Source organism: Sarcophilus harrisii, chromosome 1, assembly GCF_902635505.1.
Source record: "Sarcophilus harrisii chromosome 1, mSarHar1.11, whole genome shotgun sequence".
Classification (NCBI taxonomy): domain Eukaryota; kingdom Metazoa; phylum Chordata; class Mammalia; order Dasyuromorphia; family Dasyuridae; genus Sarcophilus; species Sarcophilus harrisii.
The window spans coordinates 5,965,739-5,988,943 of NC_045426.1; the positions used below are offsets into that span (position 1 = coordinate 5,965,739).

Consider the following 23,205-nt stretch of genomic DNA (forward strand, 5'->3'; position numbering starts at 1 on the left):
TTTTCTAGTTTTGTGCCTAGTTTTGTGCCTACGTTAGTTTCTAGATTGTGTCTAATTTGTGTCTGGGAATGTCTGTGTGTCAGATACTAGGTGATGCCTTCCTAGAAATCCTTAGACACATGCATGTGTCAGTTTGTGTGCTTGTGTGTGCATGCATGGGTGTGCATATGCTTACATGGAGACATATATGAGATGGACAAGTTTCTATATGAACATCTGCATGTATATGTGTATATGTTATACTTTTCTAGAGCCATCTCTTCACTGATAAAATGTAAGCTCACCAAAGACAGGGATCATTTTGCTTTGGTTTTTGTATCTCCATGGTCTGAGCCCTTCCGAGGCAGAGCCCTAAATCCCCACAAGTCAGCCTGGTCCATGCTAGACAGTCCTGATATTTAGAAAGGTCTTTCTTGACAATAAGTCAAAAGCTCCTTCTTTTCCTTTCTGATCCTCCTCCTCCCATCTTCAGCAGCCTGGAGTAAGGCCAGTCTTTGAAGGCTCGACATAGAGTTAGAGATAGAGATGTTGAATGGGAATGAGGATGGATGGGGGCTAAGAGGCCTTGTGTGAGTCCGGGCCTTGATGGGAATCCCAGCATTGACACATTCCCCAGCTCTGGGAAAGTCACCTACCCTCTCCCAGCCTCATGTCCCCAGCACCTGTGACCAGCTGGGCTGCTCTACTCAGAAAAGTGTTTGTAAAACACTGGATGGACCCCAGAAGTTCTTAGCCTATTTCCCATCCACATTGACAAGTGCTTTGTTTTATACCTATCCATATATGAGTGCGTCAGTCTGAGATGTCCATCTGTCTTGTAATTCATATATGTGTGTGTATGGACCTGCTATTTATATGTTTACACACACAGGAACTAGGTGGCCCCATAGTGTACAGAGCACCATGCTCCGAGTCAGGAGGACTCCTCTTCCTGAACTCAAATCTAACTAGAAATGAGCTGTGTGATTCTGGGCATCATCTAACTCATTTTCCTTCTTTTTCTTCATCTCTGCAATGAGCTGGAGCAGGAAATGCAAATGACTCCAATGTCTTTTCTGAGAAGACCCCAAATGGGATGATGAAGCATTGGAGAACGCCAAAATGACTGGAAAGCAAATCTTATGCATTCATATATTTACATAGTGTTTAAATATACTATTTATATATTTTATATGTGTATCTATAATCCATCTATATATTTTATATATATGTATATGTATATATCTATATATTCATCTATCTATTCTATCTGCTGTCTGTCTACCTACCTATTTTCGATCTAGTCCATCCCCCTCATTTTATGGATGAAGAAACTAAAACTTAGCAATATTGACGTACTTGTCAAAATCTCATAAGTTGTATGTGCAGTATTTGAACCTCTGCCTGCTTACCTAGTGCTCACTCTGATGGTGCCTTACCTTCCTCACCTTTCCCTCTTGTCCTTTCCTCTAGCCCATGCTGTTCCAGAATCCACATAGGGAATGCTCCCCCTCCTTACTTTCCCTTCTCACTGGGCTGTTTGACAAATTATGAATGAAGTGAAAGCCATTCCTTTCCATGAGATGAAGGACCCCACTGCCCATCCATCCTTCTTCTGTGCCTTGGAGACCACCAATATTTTCCTCATATCCTGAAGGGGACATCTGGGCCTTCTATACTGAAGTTGATCCCTTAGGATTTATAGCAGATAAATGAATTTAGGGTTACCCATCATTTGAAAATGTCATTTTTCAACAAGACTTTCTTAGCTTTGGGAATCACATCTCTTTAGTACCTTTTGCCACTCTAATCAGACCTTCTGATTGGAGGGCAGTCTCAAGAGCCCCTAAAACTTCATTTAAGGAAGTAGCCCAGCACAGCCATCCACCCGTACCCCACCAGCTTCTCTTCTTCTGATGTTGTCTGGGCATCTCCTTCTTACCATCAACTCTCACTTCTATGCTTGGGGTCTTCCCCACTCCTTTCAGTTTTGGGGGAGATGTTGTCTTCCCCCAATAGACTATAAGCTACTTGAGGGCAGAAGCTAGCTTTCACTTTGTCTTTGTGTCTCCATCATTTAGCACAGCATCCAGCACACATTAGGTACTTAATAAATATTTACTGATAGATTGATTTTTGGCTCTTTCCATTCACCCTGCAGCCAAACTTGATGATAATATTGTTTTTCCCATAATTATAGTGTTCGATTCTTGAAAGCAAGAACAGTCTTGTTCTTTTTTTCCTCTGTGTATCCTTAGCATTTAGCACAGGACTGCAAATGCTTCAAAAACCTAAAAAATGTTCCTTTATTTGTTTGTATCTGAATGCTTTCATCTACTGCTGCTGTAATATTGTTTTTCAGTTGGGTCCAATTCTCAATGATTCCATTGGCAGAGATACTGAGATGGTTTCCTGGGATAAACAGGGTTAATTAGCCTAGGCTAATACAGCTAGCAAGTGTCTGAAGTTGGATTTGAACTCATGAAGAGGAGTCTTCCTATTCCAAGTTATGCACTCTACCCACTTCATCATCTAGCTACCCTTTAAAAAGGAGGAGGAGGAGAAGGAGGAGGAAGAGGAAGAAGAGGAGGAGGAAGAGGAAGAAGAGGAGAAGGAAGAGGAAGAAGAGGAGGAGGAAGAGGAGGTGGAGGAGAAGGAGAAGAAGAAGAAGAAGAAGAAGAAGAAGAAGAAGAAGAAGAAGAAGAAGAAGAAGAAGAAGAAGAAGAAGAAGAAGAAGAAGAAGAAGAAGAAGAAGAAGAAGAAGAAGAAGAAGAAGAAGAAGAAGAAGAAGAAGAAGAAGAAAAGAAGAGGAAGAGGAAGAAGAAGAAGAAGAAGAGGAAGAGGAAGAAAAGGAAGAGGAAGAAGAGGAAGAGGAAGAAGAGGAGGAAGAAGAGGAAGAGGAAGAAGAGGAGGAAGAAGAAGAGGAAGAGGAAGAGGAAGAAGAAGAAGAAGAAAGAAGAAGAAAGAAGAAGAAAGAAGAAAGAAGAAGAAAGAAGAAGAAGAAAAAAGAAGAAGAAGAAGAAAGGAGGAGGAGGAGGAGAAGGAGAAATAGCAGCAGCAGCAGAGTCTTTTGGATGAGAACTTAGGCAGAATCAGGCCCTAGCTCCCAGGGAGAGGCCCTCTGGGCGGGAAGCCTAGACTGAGCCTGACCCTACTGTACCCCTGCCCCATCTCAGAGGGCAGGCCAGGCAGCCTTCCTCCCAGAACAGATCCCTTCAGCACAGCTGGAAGCGTGGGTTTTACAAACCGTCCCAGTGTCATTGACCTTTAAAACGCCCATTTCCCACCAGGTCCATTAATGGCAAACCCCATAACCCTCAAATGATGGAGGGACCACCCATGAAGAGCCAATCTCAGTACAAGTCCACCCATTATCTCTGCCTCTTGGAACCTCAGATACTCTTGAGGCCCTTGGGGATCAGCTGTAAGCAAACAGCAGAAAAGTACCTCGCTACTTGCACGGTGTTAGCTCTATGACCCTGGACAAGGCACTTCAGTTCTCCTTACCTGAAGCTACAGGGCTCCAAGACCCGAAGGTGGAGAGCAAGCGTTGATCTGCTTTGGAAGAGGAAATTCCTTTTCTGGAGCATCTGCTCGGGTTTGACCCCTACCCCCATGCTCTCTTTCCAATAGCCTTGTGGGGACCATGTAATTGTCTGCATCGATTTCCCAAACTAGGAAATGAGGATTCTGGGTTCATAACACCCAGAGCTGCGGGGAACATAAAAGTGATCCAGGAAAAACCCCTCATTCACACATGAGCTGGAAGCTGGTGTTAACTTGTTCACAAGTTATCAGGGTCAGAATTGAAGCCGGGTTCTCTGACTCCGGATCTAGCACTTCTCGCATCATGTCCCCAGGCTTCCAGAGTGTTTTGGAGACGTCTATTGCGCATCCTGGACAGTTAGGGAGACAGGATGAGAATTCTGGTAGAAAATTTTACTTGGCTCTATGGGATCATAAGAACGAAATTTGAGAGTTGGAAATCATGAAAATGGCATTGAGTCTACACTTGGAATAAAGGTGTAGAAACTGAAGAATGATGCAGGGTGTGTGTTGGGGGGAATATGGGAGACCACCTTGATTTTGTCAGCCAAGATGTTGACGACTCTATGGACTTCCTCTATTTTACTCCCAAGATTAGTGACTTGTGGAAAGCAACAGAAGCAGCATCTGAACCCAGATTGTGAAACTGTAGAATCACATAGAAAATGGGAAGGACCCATCTACTCCTTCCCTTCATTTGGTAAATAATGAAATCCAGGACTAACTTGTTGAAGATCTCATGGGCTGGCTTTTCAACCCCTGGCTTGGACTCCAAGGCCATAGTCTCTTTATTGTGTGCTATTGCCTTATGGATGCTTTATAGAGAGAGCTGATATATATTTATAGAGAGAGAGAGGTATAGTTAGCTAGGGAGTTATTTTTCCTGTGACTTCCTCTTCCCCCCGTCAGATGCAGGCCCCCATTTGCCATGTTTGACAATGGATGTCTTGGTCCTGCACCAGTTGTACACCTCCTAGCTCCACTGAGGAGAGAGATCCTTTGAAAACAAGATTTGGCTAGTCAGCTTTCTCCTGTTTCTCGATGTCGTTCACCTTTGCCAACTGAGAAATAGAATTAGAAAATTAAGTCTGGAATATGGCTTTGGGATTCGGAAGAAATCTCCCCAGTGATATGGGGCCATTCATGTCTGAACATGGGACCTGTCTAAGAACCCTTTCCAATTGGCTTCCTGTGTCTCCAGGAGTCTCGTTACAGTGTGGGATCTTCATTGGTTCCTTCCAGAATGTGACTAACTCATTGACTTGGGCAGACATATTCTTTCAGCTGCTAATAGAACAGTGTGTTCATTCACTTTGATGGGGGGGAGTTGTCTCTTGGTTAACACAGATATCTTCCAATGTATTTTCCAGCTGCCTCATTCTTCTCCGACAGCCATGCTCTTGATAGTTCAAGGTTTGGCGAATGCGGGATGCCCACACAAGGGGCAGAAGAAGCACATATGCATCTTGGGAACATTTTAACAGCCGGAGGTTGCCTAGGGAGTACATTAATTTCTCCCATCTTGGCTCACCTTTAGCAGCCCAGAGCCTGAGAAGGGCCTATTTCTCTCTTTATCATGGAAGTCCTCAGCACAGCCCTTGGCCATTGGGGCAGTTTCGAAGTGCCCGAGCCGATCTGCCGTGGCAAAGTCAACAGCCAAACCTCAGAGCCTCTGGGCATTCCTAGAGCAAAGTCAGGGAACACCTGGGACCAATTTGGGGGCTCAAGGATATGATTCAGTAGCAGCATGATGGATCCCAGCCACAATGGGAGCGTCCCAGAAGCCGGTGCCATCATCTGGCCTGAATGTTCTATGCTCCTTTTGCAGAAGGAAAGAAGAAACTGTTTTGAGGGCAAATAGCCAAGGTTAGTTGGTAATGGTCACCACACTTTACTGAAGCCTAAAGGCTCATCTTCCTGTTTCTTCTCTAGGTCCACTGAGGCTCCCCATCATCCCATCTGGCCCTGGATAGACTTCTCCCATAAATTCTGTGTGAGGCAAAAAAATTAAAATAAAATTTAAAAATGCATTTAAAGTAAAAATGATGCAGGTTTCAGAGACCAAAACCTGAAATAATGATTTATGAACTCATTTCAATATTTATTAAATGCTTACTATTGATTAGCTATCAAGGAAGAGACAAGATATGTTCCTCACTCTAATATATCTTAAGGTACAGTAGAGGAACTACGACTCATAAATATGGCTCTTAGAGCAGGAAGCAACCTCTTAAGCTGTGCTACAAAACACACACACATACACACACACACACACACACACACTCTCTCTCTCTCTCTCTCTCTGTCACTCACACACACACACACACACATACACACACATTTTAGAGATAACTGTGGCCCGATGAGCTGAGCTGAGCTGCACAAAGACAACATGGGCCGCAGAGCCCGGACTTGCATGAATGAAGGCAGTCATTGAAGCACCCGAGCAGTCAGTCAGAGCCGTTCTAGGTTCTCAGGGTGCTGCACACCTATGTCTAGAGACATACAGAGACAAAAAAAGACAGAGACAGACACACACAAGAGAGAGACCCAAAGAGAAAAAGACAGAAGGAGTCTGAGACACAGAACAGAAACAGACAGAGAGAGACAGAGACACGGAGAGACAGGAAAAGACAGAGACATAGAGGCAGAGACAGAAAGAGACTGTGATAGAGAAACAGAGACACAGACACAAAGATAAGGAGAGACAAAGAAAGACAGAGATACATAGAGACAGAGACAGAAAGAGACTGAGACAGAGATGGGAGACCGTGATAGAGAAATAGACACAGATACAGAGACAAGGAGAGACAGAGAAAGACAGAGACATACAGAGAGAGAGAGAGAGAGAGAGGCAGAAAAAGAGACAAAAACAGAGAAAGGTGGGGCCAGGAGAGGGCTGCAGGCACATGGGCTTTCCCAGTCAATGCCCCATCATCTTCCCACATGGAACCCTCTGTATGCAGGGGTGTGACAATAGGCGGCAGAAGTAGCCAGCTGTGTGTGTATGTGTGTGCGTGTGTGTGTGTGTGTGTGTGTGTGCGCGAGTGTGATTGTGTGTGTGTATGAGTGTGATTGTGTGTGTGTGTGTGTGTGTGTGTGTGTGTGTGAGGGTGAGTGTGTGTGTATTTGGGCTTTAACAAAAGATCTCTGTTCGCAAACAAGAAGGCCCCTTGAGCCCTCCTGCAAAAGGTGCTTGGAGAGTGTCCAGGGCTGACACTTGACCCTGGATCCTTGGAGGTGAAAGGCACCACACACGGCAGTCACCTGGGCTCCTGACACCCTTCCCATTTACACTTAATCAGCATCAGTCCTGATAAATTATTTACCCTGGAGGAATGCAAGGGGACGCCAGTTTGTCTGCTCCAACACTCTTGCCTTTTCTTAGACTAAATAAGCAGGACTAAAGCTAGGGCTGGGGGGGGGGGCTGGGAGAGGGCCCCCGATGGCCTTCAATGAGATCCTTTCTCCCCCACTCAATGACCCCGCTCTGTGCCATGCATCCTGCCCGCGGGGACACCCTCCCAGTTCCATCCGATGTGCCCAGGAGAGCAGAGCTGTCCAGGAGCCAGCCCTCCGGGGCGCTTGGATGCCATAGAGCTGGGAAATGATAAACCTGGCCTTGGAACTCCCCAAACTGGCTAGTATCTGAGGGGGAAGAGATAGCAAGGCTGGAAGACATCCACAGAGGGGTAAACAAAAGGGCCTTGGACCTGGTCCCAGGGGGGCACGAGGAGAGGGGGAGAGATGGATTGTAAATGGGGAGGGGAGAGAAAATTTAAACTTTTCTTAGAAATTTTATTCATACGTTCAAGTCCCCAGAAATTGTATTTGGCCCAAAACCCTCGTGCCAGAGGCTGAGCTCTCCACCTCCTCTCAATGTATGTCTGTGCCACATCTTCTCCTACCTCACCACAGCTTCATGTGGCAGCTGTTCCAGCTCATTAACCTTCTGTTTCAGATGAGGAAACTGAGGCTGGAAGAGGTTGCCATGTACACGTGTCAGAGGTGAGACTTGAACTCAAGTCTTTGAACACTGCCTAAGCTCAGTGACTTAGAGTGGAACTTCCCCTTGCCTCGGAGCACACTTGAGCTGAGTGCCCCATGGCAAGTAAACAATCCAAAGCTTATGTATGGGCTTTCATTTTGGAATTCACCTTTTCTGGTGGATGGTGTGTGAGACCTGGAATCAGCAAGATCTGAATTTAATTCTACCTTCAGACACATACTAACTCTGTAACTCTTAGCAAACTATTTAACCTCAATCTTTCTTTCCTCATCTGTAAAATGGGCATAGTAAAAGCACCTATTTCCTAGGGGTGTTGAAAGGATCAAATGAAATAATGTTTTAAAGTACTTTAAGTGCTTATAAATACTCAGTTTTTATTTATTATTTTTTTATTCTTTTGTTCACTTATTCATTCATTTATTTATTTGTTTATTTGTTTATTCTACAGTCATGCAGGTACAGAGAGATCAACTGAACCATGCTTTAAGCAAGGAAATTCTTCTCAATCTCAGATCTAGAACTGGAAGAGTTCTCAAAGGCTCCCCAGTCCATTTTCCAGAGAGTGAAAATGAGGTGAGGTGATTTGCCCACATAGAACGTAATGGGGTGAAGTGGGGAATGAGACCTGGGTGGGAAGGCTGGAGTTGCAGCTATTTCTACCTCTGACCCCATAGGTTGTGCACACATGAGCAATATGGGAATCTGTTTTGCCTGACCACACATTATTGTCAATGGGAATGAGGTGGGATCTATTTTTTTCATCAAAAAAAAAGTTAATTAAAAAAAAATCAGAGTGGGGAAAATAGTCGAGCCCCCGGAATCTGGCTGAGTGATTGCCGGTCATTAGTTGGCTTTCCTATATGAGCCAGGGAGAACTTGGGGAAGAGAAATATGGAGAAGTAGAAGAGGAATTGATGTGAAGTCTGCAAAGGCTGCTGCAACACAAGGGGAGATGAGGGAAGACTTTCCAAGGCACTCCTGGATACTTTGAGTTTTCCAGGCCAAAACATGCTCTCCCTGCCCCCCACTGCTGGACCAGCTGGACTGGGCAGGATGCAATTAGACCCTCCAATTCTGAGCCATCTGATCTGCCACCCATGGTTTCCTTCCTAAGTGTCTTCTATTTCTCCTATCCATCCATCGATCCATCGGAGAGATCAGTAGCAGGTCACTTAATGGCGATGAGATTATAATCTACTTCTGTGCCATGACTGCTGCATGGCTGGAACCCTAGAAACCAGCAGGATCATCAGAGGACCAGAGTTTGTGCCTTGCATACCAAAGCTCTCTGCTTTGGGGGACAAAACACCAGCTCCCAAGGGGCTTCCAGAGCCAAGGATCAGCTTTTAGAGAGGGGAGAGGAGCATCAATGGATGACATTAAAGTGAACTATGTTCTAGTCAGGAAACTTCAGAACTGGGAAGGTCCATGGCAGCCCAGTCTGTTACACAAGGAGAAATTGAAGCAGAGGCAGAAGGAAGTGATCTGACCCAGAAAGCAAATAGACAGATAGTAACAGAGGAAAGACTAAGAACCCTGGAATCAATTCCTCAGCCATTCCACTCTCCAACACCACATTTCTTTTTTATTTTGTTGAAGCAATTGGGGTTAAGTGACTAAGTGACTTGCCCAGGGTCACACAGCTAGGAAGTCTTAAGTGTCTGAAACCAGATTTGAACTCAGGTCCTCTTGACTTCAGAGCTGGTGCTCTATCCACTGCACCACCTAGCTGCTCCCAGAACCATATTTCTTGATATTACTGCTTGTTTCTAGCTGTGGGACATTTTGGCAGTGAATAGACTACTGGATTTGGAGTCAGGAAAACCTGGGTTCCAGTTCTTGCTCTAATAAATATGAGTTTCATGACCCTGGGCAAATGATTCTACTTTCCAAAGCCTCAGTTTCCTCACTTGTAAAATAGGGATAATGATATTTGAACCATTTGCCTTTATCTATATGAATTCATCTCTGCAAAATATAATGCAAATCTAAAAGTGTTCCATATTAAGGTGAGTTGTAATATGCAAGCTGTGATAAAGTGTTGTCACATGTAAACTATTGTAACGTGTAAATTGTAACATATGGTGACATGGAAGCTTTCTGTGCTTTAGTTACTCTAGCCACAGAATAAGAAGAATGTTAAACGTCAGAACTCAGAGGGATGGAGCATCTAAGTCACTCGAGAAACATTTTATTAAACGTTGACTGTTCCAGGTACTGCGCTAAATTGTGGGATGCAAAAAGGGGCCAAAGACAGTCCCTGTCTTTAAGGATAAAAGGAAATTGAAGGTGAGAGCACTTGGAAATTTAACAACATCACAGAAATGCAACACTCATTCACACACCCTCGCACACACAATTGAGTTTATAGTATTATAGACTCTGAGAGCAAGGAGACCACCCATTTAATGTAATCTCTGTTTTAAAAAATAATTGTAGTTGCAGTAACTCACTTATCTGAAATGCTTTGAAGGTTTGCACAAGATCTGTTCACATATTACCTCATTTGACTCTCGCAGCAGAACTGTGAGGCAGGTGCTACGGGCATTGCTATTCCCATTTTACAGATGAAGAAAATGAAATTCAGAGAGGGGAAACATTTTCCCAAGTTCTCACAAATCAGAAGCTGAGGTGAGATTCCAAGGCAAACATTTTTGAACCCAAGCCTAGGACTCAATCTGCTATGATGCATGGAAATCAGTGTCTTGTATTTTCATTCCAAACTTGTACCAACTGTACAAATTATAAGGGGTTCCCAACAAGACCGGGGCTAAGAGGAGGGGAGAAAGCAGCAGAAGGTACCAAATGATAACTGCCTATAATAAATGGTGGTCAAATGATTGAGGCAGCCCCAACTCGGTGCAGAAAGGACCTCCCAAACTGGATGTGGGTGTTTAGTGGATGGTTAGTGGAAAAGAGGGACTCCTCTCTCTTGGGAGCCTTCAGGGATACACGCCTTGAGACTGTCTCATGTTTTAATAAATGTTTTAATAAATAGTTAATGATTGATAGTTGACTCTCCATCTCCCATCTCCATGCTTTTGCTCTGGTTTCCCCCATGCCAAGACTCTTGCACTCCTTCCTCTTCAAGTCCTTTATTTCCTCAAGGTTTTAGTTCAAGCACCATCTTCTGCATGAAACTTTTCTTTTCCCTCAGCTGCAAGTGTAATTCCATTAAGGAATACCATTTGTTTGCCATGTATGTGTCTCCTATATATTTATGTATACCTCTGTTGTCTTTTCCGTGACAATTCAAACTTCTTAAGAGCAAGAATTATTTCCTTTTGTTTGCGTATCTCCAGAGTCTAGCACACTGCTGAACACATAATGGTTCCAAAAGTAGTGTTTGATAATTGACTACCTGATTGAAAGATCCTCCCAAGGTGCCTCCTTGAGGCTTGGAGGTATCCCTAAGTTTTTGAAGACTTGGACAATGGAAAGAAAGTTTTAACAGCTTCTCTCAAGGGTGGGAGATTTTATATCAGTTTACAGTGAGGACTGTCCCCCATGGAGCAATGAAAATCCTAGTCAATCCTCTGTTCTTAGTAAAGAAGAGGGAAAGGGTCAGTCCCATATTTTCTGAAGATAATTTGGAGATCTGAATGGAAAAGGAATTGGGAAAGGGAAAAACTGAAAGGAGGAATACTTACTGGGAAGCTTAACAAAAGTCCTCATAAGAGGTAATGAGTCTCAGCTATGCCTGAAACCAAGTTAAAAAATCCAGTCTGGAGCCCAAATCTGAAAGGCAAAGGGTTAATGTTATGGCATTTAAGAGCTTGGACTGATTCTGATCAAGAAATATAAAGAAACAGCAAGTGTTTGTTAGGACAAATTCAGAAAAGCCAAAAGGGAAATTCAGTTTCCGGGAGAAACGAGCAGAGATTTGAAAATTCTCAAGTTACATAAGTCAAAAGCTAAATGATAAGGGAGTTGATAGGCAGGGTCTTAAAATAGTTTAGGTTTTTACTTCCTTAATCTTTATTCCAAAAGATTATATTCAGGCCAGTGGAACTCTCTATAGGGAAAGCTAGGATGAAACTGATCCAAGATAACATACAAATGTCTGGTGCGGGCCAAGCACTGGCTCTACAGATGGCTTCGTGCCACGCATTGTATGGTCCAAGTTGAGCCATGTTAGCCTATTTACTATTACATACACAGGACACTCTATCTCCTTTGACCTAGCTGTAGCCCACCCTTAACTCACTCCTGGAAGTCTGTGTTCTCTCCTCTATCTAGTGAAAACTTTGGCTTCCCTCAAAGCCTACCATCAGCAGGACTCCTTTCTTCTTCGCCCCCCCCTTGCCTCCCAGCTTCTCTTGAGTTACCTTGGATGTGTCTTATATATACCTACATGTAGATATTTTATATATTCTAACAGAATGGAATTCTATCTCCAGAGGGCAGAAATTACTTTATGTTTGGTGTATATATATATATATATATATATATATATATATATATATATATATATGACTAGTAGGATCATGGAAATTATTCTTTAAATACCCAAGATTGCCTTCATGTGGTTTGCCTCTGAGCTCATCATGTCCTTCTGCAGCATAGTAAATGGTTTCTGTCAGTTGTATCTTTTCCATTTCCCTAAAAATAAAAACAAAACTTCTGGTAAGGAGCTTCTCTAAGTTTAGCTGCTGGAAAGATAGATAACAAATTTTCAGCCCTGTCTGAGGCCTGAGGTAAAATTTTAAAGCTAACTTTCTAGAAGATGAGTAATCTATAATCCAAAATGCTTACAGTTGATATTCACATACAAGTTTAAAAGTGAAAGGATATTAGATTAGACAAAGCATTTGAGTAGTTTACTTGTAGTCCCTGCCTTCAAGGAATTTTGAAGGGAGAAAAATAACTCTTTTTTTATTAAAACTTTTTTAACTTCAAAACATATGGATAGATAACTTTTCAGCATTGACCCTTGCATACCCTTATATACCAAATTTTTCCTTCCTTCTCCCCACCCCCTCCCCTAGATGAAGAGCAATTAAATATATATTATGCATGTTCAAATATATGTTAAATCCAATGTGTAGACATATTTATACAATCCTCTTGCTGCACAAGAAAAATCAGATCAAAAAGGAAAGTAATTGAGTAAGAAAACAAAATGCAAGTGAACAACAACAATAGGAGTGAGAATGTTATGTTGTGATCCACATTCAGTTTCCACCGGCCTCTCTCTCTGGGTGTAGGTGACTCTCTTGACAAAATCAGTATATCTGACCTCAATTATCTCATTTTGGAAAGAGTCATATCCATCAGAATTATCATCATATAAAATTACTGTTGCCTTGTACATGATCTCCTGGTTCTGCTTATTTCACTTAGTATCAGTTCATATAAGTCTCTCCAGGTCTCTCTAAAAATCATCCTGCTGATCATTTCTTATAGAAAAATAATATTCCATAACCTTCATGTACCATAACTTATTCAGCCATTTTCTAACTGATGGGCATCCACTCAGTTTCCAGTTCCTTGTCACTATGAACATTTTTGCATATATAGGTTCCTTTCCCTCTTTAAAGGTCTCTTTGGGATATAGGCCCAGTAGAAACACTGCTGGATCAAAGGGTATACACAATCTGATAACTTTTTGAGCATAGTTCCAAATTACTCTCCAGAATAGCTGCATCCATTCATAGTTCCACCAATAATGTGTTAGTGTCCAAGTTTTCCCACATCTCCTCCAACATTCTTCATTACCTTTTTTCCAAGGTCATCTTAGCCAGTCTGAGAGGTGTATAGTGGTATCTCAGAGTTGTCTTAACTTGCATTTCTCTGATCAATAGTGATTTAAAGCACCTTTTTATATGACTAGAAATGGTTTTAATTTCTTCATCTGAAAATTGTCTGTTTATATCCATTGACCATTTATCAACTGGAGAATGGCTTGAATTCTTATAAATTTGAGTCAATTCTCTATGTATTTTAGAAATGAGGACTTTATCAGAACCCTTAAATATAAAAGTATTTTCCCAATTTATTACTTTCCTTCTAATCTTGTTTTCATTAGTTCTGTTGGTACAAAACCTTTTTAACTTAATATAATCAAAATTATCTATTTAGTGTTCAATTTTGAGAGGTAAACTATCCTATATTTTTCTAATTTGTTTATATTATCACTCTTTATATCTAAATCATGAACCCATTTTGACCTTATCTTGGTAGGTGGTGTTAGGTGTGGGTCAGTGCCTTGTTTCTTCCATAGTAGGGTGCAAGCAGTTTTTGTCAAATAGTGCATTCTTATCCCAAAAGGTAGAGTCTTTGGGTTTGTCAAACACTAGTTTGCTACAGTTATTGACTATTTTGTCCTGTGAACCTATTCTATTCCACTGATCGACTACCCTTTTTCTTAGCCAATACCAAATGGTTTTGATGACCACTGCTTTGTAATATAGTTTTAGGTCTGGCACAGCTAGGCCCCCTTCATTGACATTTTTTTCCCATTAATTCCTTTGAAATTCTCGACTTTTTCTTCTTCCAAATGAATTTCGTTCTTATTTTTTCTAGGTCTGTAAAATAATTTCTTGAGAGTTTGATTGATATGGCACTAAATAGATTGATTTAGGTAGTATTTCATTTTTATTATATTAGCTCAGTCCATCCATGAGCACTTGATAATTTTCCAATTTATTAGATCTGACTTTATTTTTGTGGAAAGTGCTTTGTAATTGCATTCATATGTAATTTCCTGACTTTCCCTTGGCAGAAAGATTCCCAAATATTTTATACTATTGACAATTATTTTGAATGGAATTTCTTTTTGTATCTCTTGTTACTGGACTTTGTTGGTAATATATAAAAATGCTGATGATTTATGTGGATTTATTTTGTATCCTGCAGCTTTTCTAAAGTTGTGAATTGTTTCTAGTAGTTTTTTAGTTGATTCTCTAGGGTTCTTTAAGTACACCATCATATCATCTGCAAAGGGTGATAATTTGGTTTCCTCATGATCTACTCTAATTCCTTTGATCTCTTTTTCTTCTCTTTTTGCCAGAGCCAACATTTCTAATACAATATTGAATTGTAATGTTGCTAGCGAGCAACCTTGTTTCACTCCTGATTTTATTGGGAATGGTTCCAATTTGTTCCCATTACATATGATGCTTGCTGATGGTTTTAAATAGATGCTGCTGATCATTTTAAGGAAAAGTCCATTTATTCCTATACTCTCTAGTGTTTTTAATAGGAATGGGTGTTGGATTTTATCAAATGCTTTTTCTACATCTATTGAGATAATCATATGATTTTTGTTAGTTTGCTTATTGATATAGTTGATTATGCTAATAGTTTTCCTAATATTGAACCAGCCTTGCACTCATGTTATAAATCCTACTTAGTCATAATATATTAACCTGTGGATAACTTTCTGTAATCTCATTGCTAATATTTTATTTAAGATTTGTGTATCAATATTCATAAGAGAAATTGATCTATAATTTTCTTTCTCTGTTTTGATCCTATGTCGTTTAGCTAGCAGCACCATATCAGTATCATAAAAGCAATTTGGTAGGAGCCTTTTCCTATTTTTTTCAAATACCTTATATAGTATTGGAATTAATTGTTCTTTAAATGTTTGGGAAAATTCACATGTAAATCCATCTGGCCCTGGAGATTTTTTCTTTGAGAGCTTGTTCTAGTTCTTTTTCTAAAATGGGACTATTTAAATAATTTATTTTCTCTTCTATTAATCTGGGCAATCTATATTTTTATAGATAGTCCTCCATTTCACTTAGATCATCAACTTTATTGGTATATAGCTAGGCAAAATAGATCCTAATTATTGCTCTAATTTCCTCTTCATCGGTGGAAAGGAGAAAGATAACTCTCAAGTGAAAAGCTGGAAGGAGGGAGTAGCTGCCATACTAAATTAAAGGCCAGACCACAGGTGAGAAGGGGTAAAGCATAAAGAGACAATTTTTGAGTGAATGAAAGTATGGCTAGGGCTCCTTATGAAATGATGGTCCAAGCAGGTAGTTATCAATTAGTATACCAGGGCTTCAGGTAATATGAGGAAGAATAAGAAGAAATTAAATCCAGAGAGACAGTTTAAACACAAACTTATTAAAAGAATTGCAAATATTGACCATATGGAAGTACCTTTCTAATCACTAATAGAAAGAAATATTTAGAACACTGAATGTTCAAGATGAATCAATAATATGATATGGCAGCCTAGGCAGCTAATGACCACTCAGAATTACACTGAATGAAGAATGTTGTCCAAGATAAGGGAAGTGACTGTCCCTCTGTCCTCTGAGCTACCTGGAAGGTTACATTTGAGCTCAACATTTTAAGGACAATGATCAACTAGAATAAATCCAAATTAGGCTAACCAGGATGGGGAATACTTTTCACATAAGGATTAATTGAATGGAGGTGCTTAAGCAAAAGAAGAGAAGATTCAGGGTTAACAGGATAGCTACCTGGAAAGATGTGAAAGTCTGTCCTCTAGAGAGGAAATTAGCCTTGTTCAGTTTGTCCCCAGAGGGAAAAAACATGTGCAGTGGGTGCAAGCTAAAGAGTCCATTGGAGGCTCAATGTCAGGATAAGCTTCCCAACAGTGGAACCTGGCCCAGAATAAAGAGAGCTGCTTGTAGAAAGTAAGAGTTCTTCCTCCTTAGAGGTCTTAAAGCAGAAATTGAATGGTCATTTGTTGGGTTAGTTGTAGAAAGGAATCTTTGGCAAGGGGGTTGTATGGCTGACTAGAAGACCCTGAACTTCCCTCTAGTCCTGAAATATTCTTCTTCCTGGATTTGTGATTGATGGAAGGTGAGAGAATAATATAGGTCTAAGAAGAAAGGTCAAAATTTGGACCAATTAACTCTAAACCTTTTTCTTCCACAAAAGGTCCTTCCTACTAAAGACAGAGCTGTGTCCTTAGGGAAGGAAGTTGACTCTCATCTCCAAAGAGGATCCTCAATTGCTATGATGAAAGGGCTAATTGAGAATAAATTAGAAGAAGAAAGGACCAGAAGTGGTGGGTAGAGCCTCTGACCTGAAGGGATGCCAGAGCATCCATATTCATTCACTCATCAGCTATGAACAGAAAAAAAATCATCCTGGATCCCAGGGCATGATGTCCAATAAACTCGTAATGTGGAGCCTTTTGAAGCTTTTCACATTAAAGAGTACTGCTATTGGTGACTCATATAAGGACCAATGATTCTTCCAGGAAGTCTATAGATAGCATTTCTAGAAATTGTGAAAATCTAGAAGAGGTTATTTGTAGCCCAGAAAGCCCACAGGATCCATTTTTCAACTCTCATTATCACAAACTAGTCTGAAGTCCCAGAGTAGTGTTACATCTCCCCTTAGGATTCTGAGGCTATTCCTCGGGTATTACAGATGATTTTATAACATCATAAGCTTGAATCTCCACCAATGAGTTCCACTGGCTAAATTATCAGTTAATGACCTCTTTAAAAAAATTTCATAGTATTTTATTTTTTCCTAAATACATGCAAAGATAATTTTTAATATTCATCTTTGAAAAACCTTATGTTCCAATTTTTTTCTCCCTTTCCTCTCCCCTCCCCAAGAAAGCAAGCAATCTGATATAGGTTAAACACATAGTTCTTCTAAACATATTTCCATTCAATAATTTTACATTTATTTAATTTTTTTCATTTAATAATTTTAGTCAACCAGTCTTGTTATTTTTAAGTGCAATACTATTAGTATATTAATCAGAGTTCATATAAAACATCCCCCAAATTCTTTTTGCCTCTATCTACAAAGATAGACAAATGGAATGGAGGGTGTCAATGGAGAAGAGAAGTTATGCATGGGAGACAAAATCCAAGAAGGGAGGGACCTGTCAAAGTCATGGCTTTCTATGTTCACATTTAATGCACATAATGTGGTTAATACATGTTGAATTCAAGATTTTATTGCAAAATGTTATATTCACCCTCAAAGTTTTCACAAAGACTCAATGAAATTCATAGAGTTGTAAGTTTAGATTTGGGTGGAATCTTAAAAAGATTAAGGAAATTACAGTATTTCAACCTATCTTTCCTTTTATGATAAAGAACATTATATTATAGAGTTTCATTGATTAACCTGGAATCACAAATAATTCATCTTGACTTAGCTAGGATTACAGCTTGGACCCTGGGAAACCCTGACCAATATTTTAATCAAATCATTGGTTTATAGCTTAACCCCTTCCTGAGGAAGCCAATTGAGTCTGTGCAATTCATCACAATAAGATGGCAGTTCTCTCCGGGGAACCACCAGATTACCTTAGCAGGGGTCAACCAGTTTGGAAATGAAGGTTACGTAGCTTTGCTACTGACTATGCCTGTGTGGTTTATGAATGGCTGCTGTACTTCCAGCCTAAGTAGAATATGAGATGCAGATTCCAAAAATAACAAACAAATTAATTGAGCAATAAGAATTAATGTACATTCATCAAGAACAGGTCATGTGCGGTTATTTTTAATGAACTGAATTTGCAAGTTTCTGTTTTTAAGATTAGTAAATATTAGTAAAATGTCAAAGGCAGCCTGTTGGCATATTTTGGCAAGATGCTTAATTACATTTGTCATAATATCTTGTGCATAGTAGATTCCCAATTAGTTGAATGACCAGACCCTAAAAGTTGTTATTGATGATGTCAATTTACAGATCTTTAAGTGAATGTCTTAAAGATTTATTCTTGGTCATGGAGTTTTTTTTCAATTACTTGGATAAAAATGTGTGTGAAATACTTGTCAGATACTTTGATCAGCTCTACTTCTAACCAATCTCAGACCCATTATAAAAGAGTTTATAATGGATTATAAAAGGGGATTATAAAAGTTACTACTATTCTACTATATGATTTTGACTTGTGATTCAGACCAGTGCTCTGCCAATATCTCATCAATAGAAACTTCTTATTTCGATTTTCAGATCATTTGTTATTTGAAGCCCTCCCTGATACTCCTAGTAATCAGAACTCTGATCAACTCCCTAATATGCCCATGACTATTTATCTGCTTTTTTCTATACTTTTTTCATTTTCTAACTCTAATCTGTTATACTTGTTTAATTGTAATATTTCCTGAAATTCATTTTTGTGTTCTTTGTTTATGGTTTAAATTTATTTATATGATCACATATCATTTTTATAAAGATTTTTATTTTCAAAATATATGCACAGATAATTTGACAACATTGATCCCTGCATAGCCTTATGTTTCAGATTTTCTCCTCCTTCCCTCTACCTCCTCCCCTAGATAGTAAGCAATCCAATATATGTTAAAATTATTAAATATAATTAAATCCAATATGTATAAACATATTTATACAATTCTCTTGCTGCACAAGAGAAATCAGATCAAAAAGAGAAAATAAATGAATAAGAAAATAAAATGCAAGTGAATAACAACAAAAAGAGTGAGAATGTTACTTTGTGATCCATATTCAGTTCCCACAATCCTCTCTGTGTGTACATGGCTGTCTTCCTCACAAGATCATTGGAACTGGCATCAATCATATAGTTAGAAATGTCACATTCATCAGAATTGATCATCATATAATCAATCTTGCTGTTGCCACATACAATGATCTCCTAGTTCTGCTCATTTCTCACAGCATCAATTCCTGTAAGTCTCTCCAGGCCTCTCTAAAATCATCCTCCTATCATTATATACCTCAACAATGATACTGTATGAGGATGTATTCTGATGGAAGTGGATTTCTTTGACAAAGAAAAGATCTAACTCAGTTTCAATTGATCAAGGATGGACAAGCGGCTACACCCAAAGAAAGAACACTAGGAAATGAATGTAAACTGTTTGCATTTTTGTTTTTCCTCCCAGGTTATTTATACCTTCTGAATCCAATTCTCCCTGAGCAAAAAGAGAACTGTTCGGTTCTGCACACATATATTGTACCTAAGATATACTGTAACATCTTTAACATGTATAGGACTGCTTGCCATCTGGGGGTGGGGGTAGAGGGAGGGAGGGGAAAAATCGGAACAGAAATGAGTGCAAGGGATAATGTTGTAAAAAATTACCCTGGCATGGGTTCTGGCAATAAAAAGTTATTTTAAAAATAAATTAATTAATTAAAAAATAAAATAAAATCATCCTCCAGATCATTTCTTATAGAACAATAATATTCCATATGATTCATGTCCCATAACTTATTCAGACATTCTCCAACTGATGGGCATCCACTCAGTTTCCAGTTTCTTGCCACTATGAAAAGGGTTGCCACAAACATTTTTGCACATGTGGGTCCCTTTCCTTCCTTTAAGATCTCTTTAGAATATAGGTCCAATAGAAACACTGCTAGGTCAAAAGGTATACACAGTTTGATAACTTTTTGAACATAGTTCCAAATTGCTCTCCAGAATGGCTGGATCCATTCACAACTCCACCAACAATGTCTTAGTGTCCCAGTTTTCCTACATCCCCTCCAACTTTCATCTTTGTCTTTTTCTGTCATTTTAGCCAATCCAAGAGGAAAAACATATCCATTTAAGAGCATAGAATGCAAACTTTATGAGGGTGAGGGTTCTTGATTTTTATCTTTGGAACACCTAATCTTAGTTCAGTGCTTTCTTAATTAATGTCAATATGCTTCTGATCTGATCTGATCAATGGTCTGATCAAAATCATATCTCCAAAACAATCTTCATGACCCAACATGATAAACAGCATAACCCTTTGTTGGAAAACTCCAGGAAAACTCCCTTTCCCCAGGAAAGGGAAATTTAGCATCTCCCAATGAATTCCACACAGCATGTGAAGAGTTCTGCTTCTTTAGAAGTTTTGTTGATTTTTCCCCTGACAGATAATCAATCTATATCTGCATCTTTTTCAACTTGAAATTATCATTCCTGATTCTTTCCTCTAGGGCCACATAAACAATCTTTTCATTTCCACAGGACCATCTTTTGGGCTATATTCTTCACTATAGTGGAGAAAGGACTAGTTTGGGAGATCTGGATTCAAATTCTAGCATTGACATTTATTTGCTATGTGACTCTTAAAGCCTCCTTTTCTACCCATTGGTAGATGGTAGACTCCTCTCAATTCTAAGTATATAATTTGATAAAATACCTGAAGCCATTCTCATCTGCATCATGTCCACTGCTTAGAGTCTTCTCTGCTCAAAATTAAATGTTCCCATATTCTCTGATTGCCATTTTTCATAGATGACTTGTAATTTACAATTTGTACCTAAAATGAAATTAGTACATAACAGGTTCTTAATAAATGTTCAGTAATTGCTTGAGATTGCCCTTCTGTAGATTCTCTCTGGCAAAGATGTGGCTAAACAATACTTCATGTGAGAAAAATCTGAGAGTTTTTATATACTGGAATTTCAGAATGCCTCAGCAGTGTGTGTGACAGGCATCAAAACAATTAAGGGAATCTTGGGCTGCAGATGCAAAGAGTCTAGAACAAGGAAAGGGAAAATCTCATTATGTTTTGCCATATTTTTGTCATGTACAGTGTGGTGCTCAGTTTTAGTATCCTTGAATTAGGAAAACTATTGGCTAAGATGGGATTACCCAGAGAAGAGCACTCATGATAAGTAGGATGATGGGGGCAACACCATATCAGATGAGTATTGTTGCAAAGAATTAGGATGTTTGTTTTATAGAAAAGGAGATTAAGGACAGGGCATAAAGCTAGGGCTAGGGAAGAACCCAGAAGCTGTTTAGTTATTTGAAGGGTCTTATATGAAGAGGGATTCGCTTTGTTCTGCTTGGTCCCAGGAAGCAGAAATAAGAGCAACAGATAAAATTTATTGAAGCATATGTTAAGGTTTAAGAACTTTAACCACTCTATAAATCAAACATTTGTTAAATTTCTATTATATGCCAAACATTGCACTTGATATCAGGTACAAAAAAAGTCGCTTTTTAATTTCAAGTTTAATTTTCTGACAAAGCTTGTTATCCCAAAGTAGAATAGGCTGACTCAAAAGGTAATGCATTCCCCCTCACTTGTAGTACTACAGTAGTGACTGGTTGACGATCTTGAAGGCTAAAGCTACAATCCCTTGCTATTCAGATAATTCTGGCTATTTATTAACTGTGATAATTATAAAATAAATGAAAAAACAAGCTTCTCAGCCTCAGTTTCTTTAAAACATTAAAACAAACCATATAAATATTCTCTGGCATATAAAGCCTTTATTTCAAGACAAGAAATTGCAAAGAAGTTCTCCTTTGTAGATCTTGGTATTTGTTTGTTTATGTGTTTTGTTTTGTTTTGTTTTTGGCTTCTGCTCATAACATCAATGATCTTTGTGGAGGAGGATGATCAATTTGTGTGGAGGCAGAAGATGACAGTACCCAGACTTAGGGTGATTTTGGAAGTGTGGGATGCAAAAGAGCTCCCCACCAAACATGAAATATTTCTGAAATGATATCAAGATAGAGGACGTGGACTCAGAAGGACACACAGGATCATCAGGCCACACACACACACACACACACACACACACACACGAGAGTGTCTGGACAATGTTAAAAAAGGGGGAGGTAGTGGAGAATCTCAGCCAATAGATAGGGATGGGGATGGGGTGGGGTGAATACGAAAGGAAATCTCAAATATCCTTAACTCATCCAAACCAGATGGAATTTTGTTCTCCACCAGAGCCACTTAAGACAAAGCACATGTCTACACCACAACAAACACTTTAGCAGGGAATGAGTTGGTGCATATGGTTGAAGAAGTCAGTGTTAATGTGGAAATCAGTTCCTCTCTTTTATCCTCTTTTGTTTCCACCTCTTTTTCTCAAAATGGAGTGGGTGTCCAAACTAAAGTGCTATGGGGAGGAGGTCCTGAATACCCAACAATTGTTATCTCTATCATGTTCTTCAACTTGAAATTCAAAAAGGAGAAGATAAAGGGAGAGGAAAAGGAGGAAGAAGAGGAGAAGAAGGATGAAGAGGAGGAGGAGGTGAAGGAGGAGGAGGAGGTGAAAGAGAAGAAAAGGAGAAGGAGGAGAAGGAGGAGAAGGAGGAGAAGGAGGAGAAGGAGGAGAAGGAGAAGAAGGAGAAGAAGAAGAAGAAGAAGAAGAAGAAGAAGAAGAAGAAGAAGAAGAAGAAGAAGAAAGAAAGAAAGAAAGAAATAGGAACTGAGACTGGAACAAAATAGAGGGAGGACTGGCTGCCATTTTGGGTTTTTTTTTATTTGAATCTCCAACTTGGAGGTGTCCAGATTTAAACAAAATACTCATGTTTTCTATGTATCAGAGCCCAAAATTTCCCTCAGGAGACAGAAAAATGTTGGACTCACTTTCTGCAAATCACCAGCAGGTGTTTAGGAAGTCTTGAGCACAGACCTTGATCTCATAATTTATTTTTTCTTAGCACTTTAAAGTTTTTCATCACAGAAACCCTATAAGGTAGGTCTAGTAAAAGAAGGAACATCATTATTTTATACATAAGGAAGCCAAGGGACAGATCACTTAGGGCTCTGACTTGCAAATATGTACTAATGAGTAAAGGAGTCAGGCCTGAAGCTTGGGATCTCAAAAGTCATTGGGGAAAAAACTATTTTGATGACCTAGAAAAAATAACAACAAAGTTCATATGGAAAAACAAAAGGTCAAGAATTTCAAGGGAATTAATGAAAAAAAAAAATCAAATGAAGGTGACCTAACTGTACCAGATCTAAAATTATATTATAAAGCAGCGG

At 39.5% G+C, this 23,205-nt stretch overlaps 1 long non-coding RNA gene across 2 annotated transcripts in view; it reads left to right on the forward strand.

The window, feature by feature from the left end:
- Positions 1-23,205, forward strand: part of LOC116421533 — a 93,791-nt gene that overhangs the window by 40,179 nt on the left and 30,407 nt on the right. The window contains exons 2-3 of one of the 2 annotated variants that reach the window (XR_004231929.1): positions 7,983-8,107; positions 9,646-10,517. This is a non-coding gene — a long non-coding RNA (uncharacterized LOC116421533). Of the gene's footprint in view, positions 1-7,982; positions 8,108-9,645; positions 10,518-23,205 lie in introns of those variants that run through there. The other variant, XR_004231930.1, reaches the window with a different exon arrangement.